Below are 9,259 nucleotides of genomic sequence, written 5' to 3'. Positions count from 1 at the left end.
CAGTATTTGTTATTGCTGTTGGTCCTCACCCAGAGTGGAGCCTTGGTCTAGGGTATGAGCCAGAGAAGGTCTCAGAAGCCTCCCCAGAAGCAATGGGCAGATGCATGGCAATGAATAGTGGGTGGCGCGTGTCATGCTGCCCCTACCTTGAGAGGCCACAGTCCCATCCTGATGCAGGTCCTGTTGTGCCAGGCTGGTTGCAAAACAGGATACTTCTCACCCCTGACAAAAGCACAGCTTTGGCCCACTGGCGCCTCATTGGCTAGAGAAGCAACACCTGGCCGGCATCTGGATGCTTCCTCCCCAGCTTTGGGCAGCTGAATCCTACAGTTATTCCCTCATTATTTGGCTTTACTGACTCCCCCTTGCTGCACTAAACAGAGCCCTGGAGAGTGGGCTCAGAGTGGGAAGAGAAGGCTGGAGGCATCCTTCGTGTCCTCCTCCCTCTCCCTCCTCCTGGCTGGCTGCAGCTGTGCTGTGTGATGGGGAGCTGAGCACAGTCTTAATTACCGCTCAGCCCTGCTCATTAGTGCCTCTGGAAGCCAGAGAAGCCCCGAGTTAGGACGTTGTGATCACAGTGGAGGCCAGGACCTCAGATTTCCCGGGTGATCACAAGTCCCATTTCTCAGGGATTGGGTCTGTGTAACTGGGGATCCCTTTTTGGGCCTCCAGAGGGAGACACCCCTCTCTGGGATGGGAAATGGGCTGGAGATGGAGAGAAGAGAGGGAAAGCTAGGCCCCCCGAGTGGGTTCTCGCTCGTGTGTGCACAGCATCATGGAGACAACATATGGTGGAATGTGTGAAACTCCAGTGCAATCAGAGAAAAATGAACACATGATTAAATAAACCAAATGTGCTCAAATTCAGCACATTGATGACTTACCCACCTTCTGGGGGACTTAAGCAGGGGGCATTGTTCAGCCACTCTGTTTTTCTTTTCTTTTCTTTTTCTTCTTTTTCTGCAGTGAAATGGAAAAAAGAACTGGAAAGTGCTGAATACTGAACAAAAGGGAACTGAGGGAAGGAGAGGAGGGGTGGACCCTGGAAATTATAAATGAATAGGCCTGCTACAATATCTGGGACAAGTCCCTCACAATACCAACTTGTAAGCACCCTAGAAGATCGTATGAGATAATACGCATGAAAGCACTTTTTGAACCGTAAAAGGCTTTAGAAATATAAGGCATTATTAGGTGATATTTCTGCTCAGTGCAGGCTATAAAATAGATGCTTCGGGGAGGCTGGAGATTTATGATAATGACTCATCACCCACAAAGTACTCGCACAATTTAGGCTGCATCATTTAATTAGTCATTGCCTCTCATATACACTACTGCGGAAGCCTTCTAAAGGGCCTCCCTACCTCCACCTTCTCACTAGTTGCATATATCTTACATGCCACCACCAGCTTAACTTTCCTGAGGTGGAGCTCAGGTCAAATACTTGCAATGCTCCTCTTGCCCACTTCATAGAGCCTGGGGACCTTGTCTTAGCAGTCAAGATCCTCCAGACTCTGGTCCCACACGACTCTCCCAGCCTGATTTCCCTCCTTCCATCCTGGCAGATACAGACTTAGGGAGATCAAGTCACTTATCCAACACCACACAGACACTAAGCGGCAGATCCCAAGATCAAGCCATCAAACCCCAGACACTTGACTGCAAACCATCGCTCTTTCTAGCCCCTCACCTTTTCCCTTTGATGGATACAGATGAATGAAGATCTTCCCACACATAGCTTTTTCTCTTCTTTGGAAACAATTTCCTCAGGACAAATTCCCAGGAGTTGGGATTACTAAGTCAAAAGACATTAATATTTTGGGGCTCCTGGATGGCTCAGTCAGCTAAACATCCGACTTCAGCTCAGGTCGTGATCTCAGAGTCCGTGGGTTCCAGTCCCACATGGGGCTCTGTGCTGACAGCTCAGAGCCTGGAGCCTGCTTCAGATTCTGTGTCTCCCTCTCTCTCTGTTTCTCCCTCTCTCTCAAAAATAAATAACCATTAAAAAAATAAATAAAATAGGGGCACCTGGGTGGCTCGGTCGGTTAAGCTTCCGAGCCCAGGTCATGATCTCACGGTCCGTGAGTTCGAGCCCCGTGTCGGGCTATGTGCTGACAGCTCGGATTCTGTGTCGGATTCTGTGTCTGTTTCGGATTCTGTGTCTCCCTCTCTCTCTGCCCCTCCCCTGTTCATGCTCTGCCCCTCTCTGTCTCAAAAATAAATAAACATTAAAAAAAAATAAAAAAAATAAAAAACATGTTAGAGATAACAATACTTTAAAAAAAGACATCAATATTTTTATGGCTGCATGAATTGACATATGCCTGGCCAAAGGGTTGAGCTGATTTATATTTTAGCCAATGATAAACATATACAGCTTTTACCAGACCCTACTTGCCACTGGGGGTAACCTTTGAATGACTTGCATATTAAATAAGGTATTTCTTTGTTTTAGTTTGAGTTTCTTTGACTATTGAGGTAGAATATTTTCCAATGATTCTGTTTCCTATTTGTACTTTACCTTATGCAGAGTGTGTGTTCATATCTGTGGCTCATATAATTATTAAAGTCTTTGTGTTTCCAAAATGCAACTGGGGGTGGGGGTGGGGGTGGGGGTGGGGAAAGAATTAAGAAGAAGAAGAAGAAGAAGAAGAAGAAGAAGAAGAAGAAGAAAAGGCAGTCTTTAAGAGCAGATATGGTGGACTCTGTGACAACAAAGCCGAGATCCCTAACTATAAAGGCAGGTAAATAAACTGTACATTGAATAAGTCTGTAAAACAAAATTGAGGTCAAATGATTTAAAATACAGTCTGCAATTAAAGGGAACATTTTGGAGAAGGCATTTCCTGGACTCAGTCAATACTTTTCCTGACCCTACCAGTGTGTCCTAACACCAACATTCACTACTTAATGTCCGAGTCATTTTGGTGACTACATATTTGTCCTGAAACAGCGATGCTTTATTTTTTTATGGTGTATTAAAGAGTACTTTATTTTCTGGGGCACCTGGGTGGCTCAGTTGGTTGAGCACCTGACTTTGGATCAGGTCATGATCTCACCATTCAAGGGTTTGAGCCCCGTGTGGGGCTCTGTGCTGACAGCTCAGAGCCTGGATCCTGCTTCAGATTCTGTCTCCCTCTCTCTGCCCCTCCCCCCACTCACACACTTGTCTCTCCCTGTCTCTCTCAAAAATAAATAAACATTAAAAAAAAAAAAGACTACTTTATTTTCTGACTAGGTAATGTATACACATGGTACAAAAGTCAAAAGATATAAAAAGATATGGAGTGAAAACAACATCTCCCTCTTCTCCTGCCTTCTAATCATCACATTTCTTCCCCTGGGGATAGATGCTGTTTCCAACTCCTCGTGTATCCTTTAGGGACATTCTATGCATATATGAGCCTGTATGTGTATATTCTTAATAGAAATGATAACATATGATACAGCATACAATATGTGCTGATCTGTGTTTTACTGTTTTGAGAACATTCCATATCAGTAGATAGAAAGTTTAAATACATTTTTAAAAATGGAATGTCAAGTGAGTGTGCTCTACTCTAAGAAAACCCAATAAACAAAAATCTACATATGTAAGGCAAAATTTCAGGAAGTATTTACTTCACAAAAGAAGCTTCTATTTGCATAGAAATCCTCTGTTAGGCCAACCTCACATATTTCAGTTATGATTCATTTCATCGATAATATGTTTATGTATTTACCCAGACACAGTCTATGAAAAACAAAGGCCATTTAACTTGGAAATTATTTACTAAGCAAATAAATTGTTAAAGATTATACTTTGGTCAAAATGATATCTCCTGCCCCATCAGAAAGTGCGATTATATGTTTGAAAAGTTGATTCTACGTAAGTCTTGTATTAAAAAAATTCACAAATGCAATAATTCTAAGTGTAATAATTCCACCTGTCCAGTTTGCAATTTGTTTGACAAACATCAACAGTATGACATGTAAAAGAAAAGGCTTTCAGTGTTAGCTGATGTGAGATGTGCAGTCCAGGATCAACAGGACCTCTCGGTGGCATCCAGCTCACCCAGGTCCTCCGTCCTAACATGGCACAAGACTGGACTTTTGTCCTGGATCACGTCAGATGGTTGGGGCATGCCCTACCAATATCCCCAACTTCTTCCAATCACCAACCACAGGGCTGGTGTCTATGGATTTACTGAAAACTGTCCTGTGTTTTCAGCCCATGCCAGCTTTAGGGGTTTAAGTCTCAGGTGTTTACCACCTGTGTGTAAAGCAGCTTTTCTTGTTCGCTCTGACATTACTTTGAGGAGCCAAACTGGCACTGTTGTGGAATGAGCCATTGTCCACCCTGTCTGTGCTTGGTATGATCTTTTAAACTTTGATCTTATGTCTCCTTAGCATTGACTTTTTCAGACTTAGGGTCCCAGCTTTTCTTTTTTAAAAAATTTTCTTTATTTAAAAAAAAATGTTTTAAACACTTATTCATTTTGGAGAGTGAGAGAGACAGACCATGAGCAGGGGAGGGGCAGAGAGAGAGGGAAACACAGAACCCAAAGCAGGTTCCAGGCTCTGAGCTGTCAGCACAGGGCCCGATGCGGGGCTCGAATTCATGGAGTATGAGATCATGACCTGAGCTAAAGTCAGATGCTTAACCGACTGAGCCACCCAGGCACCCCATGGGTCCTAGCTCTTCTTTTTTTTTTTAATTTTTTTTTTCAACGTTTATTTATTTTTGGGACAGAGAGACACAGAGCATGAACGGGGGAGGTGCAGAGAGAGAGGGAGACACAGAATCGGAAACAGGCTCCAGGCTCTGAGCCATCAGCCCAGAGCCCGACGCGGGGCTCGAACCCACGGACCGCGAGATCGTGACCTGGCTGAAGTCGGACGCTTAACCGACTGCGCCACCCAGGCGCCCCTGGGTCCTAGCTCTTCTAATGACCACTTTCTAATTGTATAGTTAGAATGTATCCTAAAGGTAACTTTATTCCCTCATGTGTTCATTCATGTGGTATTCACTCTCTTCTCCGAATCTTTGCTCAAATGTTACTCCCTCAATGTGGCCTGCCCTAATTACTCCATTGAAAATTAAAACACCCTCTCCTCCTGTAATCCCTTATTCTCCTTACTGTGCTCTCTTTTCCCATAGTACTTAGCACCGACTAACATAACATATGCTTTTCTTATTTACTACGTATGTTTTTGTTTTTTATCGTACATCTTCTTCCCCTAGGATATAAGCTCCATTTTGTCTGTTGAATTGCTAATGTGTCCCAAGAATCTAGAACGGTGCCTGGAGCATAGTAGGCCTTCCATAAATACAGTATGTGTTGAAATAATAAATGACATGAACTCCTGCCATGAATGACCTCCACAGGGCCTAAACACGTTGAGGCCTCCAAGGGTAAACTGCTGTGAGCCCTACCCTCAAAGGGCCCATAGGCTAGCCTCAGTGTTGGGGACACGGAATTAATAACTACAGTCCAAGATAGAAACTGCAGTACAGAAAAAGAGCCATGCAGTTAGAGGAGGAAGAAGAGAAGGCTTCAGTGGTGGAAGAGCCAAGGGAAGGCATGAGCAGAGGAGTCAGAGAGACTGGATTTGAATGCTGAATCTGCCCTGCGTGAGTGGGGTTGGCTTGTTATAAGCTCCGTACCCACAAGCTGGGGGTAAAAATATTTATCTTAGTATGATTGTGAGGGGCAAATAAGATAAGGCCTGTGGTGGATGGCCCCTGATACAAAGTTCATGATGAACTCAGATCAATCCCCTGCTTCCTCTGGAGTGTCCACCAATGGGAAAGCATAAATTATGACCTGTAATGGTATTTTGTAAGTCATTTAGATGATAGTTACCAGGACCGTGTAACAGCAGAGACAACAGTTTGCGACCGATGACAAGTAAAAACAAACACACAAACAAAAAACAGACTACAAAATTGTCCGTGATTACAACTGGGTACAAATAATTCAAAATTTACACAAAAATGAAGTCCATTCTTGGGCTAGTCAGGTGTGAATGAGAATTAATGTACCTAAGTATGCTTCTTTGAGTTTTATAATTCTACTTTTTTGTCACCATTTAATTTTGATACGGTTTCAAACTTACAGAAAAGTTGCATGGTATAAGTAATTTCCAAATACCTTTTATCCAGATGCACCATTCGCACGTGCGCTCTCTCTCTCTCTGCATGTGTATACGCGTTACCTAAGAATAAAGACATTCTCTCACATGACCACAGGATAGATTTCTTACTGTTTTTACAAACAAAAGGGCAGAGAGACTGTACCTTCCTGAGATCCTGGGCCACATTCTCACTAGGCTCAGGATACAAGACTCTTCTCCGTAGTCTTCGGGCCTCTCACATCTGAAAACACCAGCCAGCTACCCAGTGGCAGAGCCCCCTTCACATGGCTGGCAAACCAAGTGTGCATTGTGCCCCCCACCCCCAACCCTCAGGTCATGTCGGGGAGGGGCTGAGATAGTACCACCCTGAGGAGCCTCATGTTTGGGGACTAAAATCCTGATGGTGTAAGGCCACAGGGGTTTTTATGACCCCAGAAGTGTGTCCACTGAGCTGAGCTTCCCTGGGGGAACAAATGCACTCTCTGAGCTGCCTGCCGGCTCCCCACTTGGAGTCTGCTGAAAATATTTCTCCAAACCATTGAGTTCTGAGGACCAGTCTACAAGTACTGGAGCCAGAAACGGTTAAACAAATCTGCCCTTGGAATTCCTAGGCGTAGAGCCACGGTAATACAAGGACTGTTTAAGTGGATGCTTTGTTGGGAGGAATGAAGTCTATGCTGAGGGCCCTGGGCAGTGACTAGCGCAGCGGCCAGCTGGGAGGGTGGAAGAGATTTCTCATGAGCTCGTGGACAAGGTCTGCACACATATCATCCGTTCATAAACGCCTCTGCCAGCACCAGGGTAACAGTCCTTTCGTCTCTTCCCCTGATCCCTTTGAGTTACTAGACTCAGGGGGGTTCCTCTCTCCATATCTGTAGCCTCCACCTCATGCCCAGTCAGGACAAGGGCAGGCAGAACAGATCGCACACGCCGCAGCCCATGGGAAGGAATTTAGGACCATTCCAGACCACACAACTCGTCTGGTTCTGGCCTTGACACCCAGGTCAGTACTCAAACTCCTGGGTTAACAGTGGCCTTACCCTTGCTGTTCTTTCCTTCACCCTCAGGGGCCCCTTCCTCCCTGGCTCTGTTACTTGTTAACTTTGTGATTTTGAGAAATTGGCCTCACTGGGTGTGTTTCCTCACCTGTAAATGAGATAATGGCATTTACCTTAGAGGGTGTGGTGGTAAGGGAGAAAACAGACCGTGGATATAAAAGTACACAACGAATCTGAGCAAGCGTTGGTAATAGCTGAAGCTCACCCATGAGAACAGCTAGAACTTGACCTTTCTTAATTTGTATCCCCGAAGTGCCCTGTGCTGAGGGTTGCAAGCTGCTCGGTCAGGATAAACGGCTGAGGCTGATAACTATCGAAAAGGTTATTGCCCATTTTCACCTATCAACTTGATAATATTAACTTCTAGACCACAGGGAGCAGAATCCTCTCATATACTAGTAGTAGGAGAATAAATGGACACAATATTGTTACCTGGAAACAATTAGAAATATTCAGCACATTCTCTTTAATTAAGCAATTCTCCCCATAGGAGTCTACCAGAAAGATTCACAAATATGCACAAGGTCACATGACAAAGGCACTCATTGTAGCATTATTTGTAAAAGAAAAGTATACGGAGACCATGTGCATGCCCCCAATTAGGAAACTAGTTAAAGAAATCATGGAGTTGTAATGCTGCCACGCTATCAGGCACCATGCAGCTGTTGAAAATAATGACAGATCCCAAAGCAACCCACAGATTCAAGGCAATCCGTATCAAAATTCCAATGGCATTTTTCACAGAAATAGAAAAAATAATCCTAAAATCTGTGTAGAGCCGTAAAAGACCCCAAATAGCCAAAGAAGTCTTGAGAAAGAAGAATAAAAAGCTGGAAGCATCACACTTCTGATTTTAAACTATATTACAAAGTCATAGTGATCAAAACAGTATGATATTGACATAAAAACAGACATAGATCAGTGGAACAGGATAGAGAGTCCACAAATAAACCCATGCACACGCAGTTAATTAATTTATGACAAAGGAGCCAAGAATATACAATGGGGAAAGGATAGTCTCTTCAATAAATGGTTCTGGGAAAACTGGACAGCGACATGCAAAAGAATGAAATTGGACCACTATCTTACACCATACACAAAAATCAACTCAAAATGGACTAAAGACTTGAATGTAAGACCTGAAGCCATAAAACTCCTGGAATAAAACATAGGCAGTAAGCTCCTTGACATCAGTCTTGGTCATGATTTTTTGAATATGACAGCAAAAGCAGAAGCAACAAAAGCAAAAATAAACACGTGGGGCTAAATCACACTAAAAGGCTTCTGCACAGCAAAGGAAACCATCCACAAAATGAAAGGGCAACCCAGGTGATGAGAGAAAATATTTGCAAGTCATGTAACTGACAAGGGATTAACATCCAAAATATATAAAGAAATACAATTTAATAGCAAATAACAAACAAACATCATAAGATGGGCAGAGGAACTAAATAGATATTTTTCCAAAGAAGACATACAAATGTCCAACAGGTACGTGAAAAGTGAGCACCCCACAGGTGCTCACTATCACTAATCATCAGAAAAATGCAAATCAAAACCACAATAAGATACCTTACACCTGTTAGACTGGCTGTCATTCAAAAGACAAGAGACAACAAGTGTGGGAGGGACGTAGAAAGGGAACCCTTGTGCACTGTTGACAGGAATGTAAATTGGTCCAGCCACTGTACCAGTACCAGGAAAACAGTACGGAGGTTCCTGAAAAAATTAAAAAATAGAACTACCATATGATCCAGAAATTCCATTTCTGGGTATATATCCAAAGGAAACAAAATCGCTATCTCAAAAGGATATCTGCACCCCCATTTCCATTGCAATGTTATTTACAACAGCCAAGACAAGGAAACTAAATGTCCATCAACAGATGAATGGATAAAAAACTGTGATATATATATATATATACACAATGGAATATTATTCAGCCACAAAGAAGGAAGGAATTCCTGGCATTTGCAACAACATGAATGGATCTTGAGGGCATTAAGCTTAGTGAAATAAGAGAGAAAGAGAAAGACAAATATTGTATTATCTCACTTATATTTGAAATCTAAAAAAACAAACTC

General features: G+C 43.2%; 1 long non-coding RNA gene across 1 annotated transcript; it reads right to left on the bottom strand.

The window, feature by feature from the left end:
• Positions 1-6,134: 6,134 nt before the first annotated feature.
• Positions 6,135-7,263, bottom strand: LOC121042117 (uncharacterized). The gene is made up of 2 exons (XR_005795983.1): positions 7,158-7,263; positions 6,135-6,198 (listed from the first exon to the last, which is right to left on the bottom strand). It is a non-coding gene; the product is annotated as an uncharacterized LOC121042117 (long non-coding RNA).
• Positions 7,264-9,259: the final 1,996 nt, after the last annotated feature.

The sequence above is a fragment of the Herpailurus yagouaroundi genome, unplaced genomic scaffold, assembly GCF_014898765.1.
Source record: "Herpailurus yagouaroundi ecotype Mexico unplaced genomic scaffold, PumYag 184, whole genome shotgun sequence".
NCBI lineage: Eukaryota > Metazoa > Chordata > Mammalia > Carnivora > Felidae > Herpailurus > Herpailurus yagouaroundi.
This window is presented reverse-complemented; position numbering and strand designations above follow the sequence as displayed.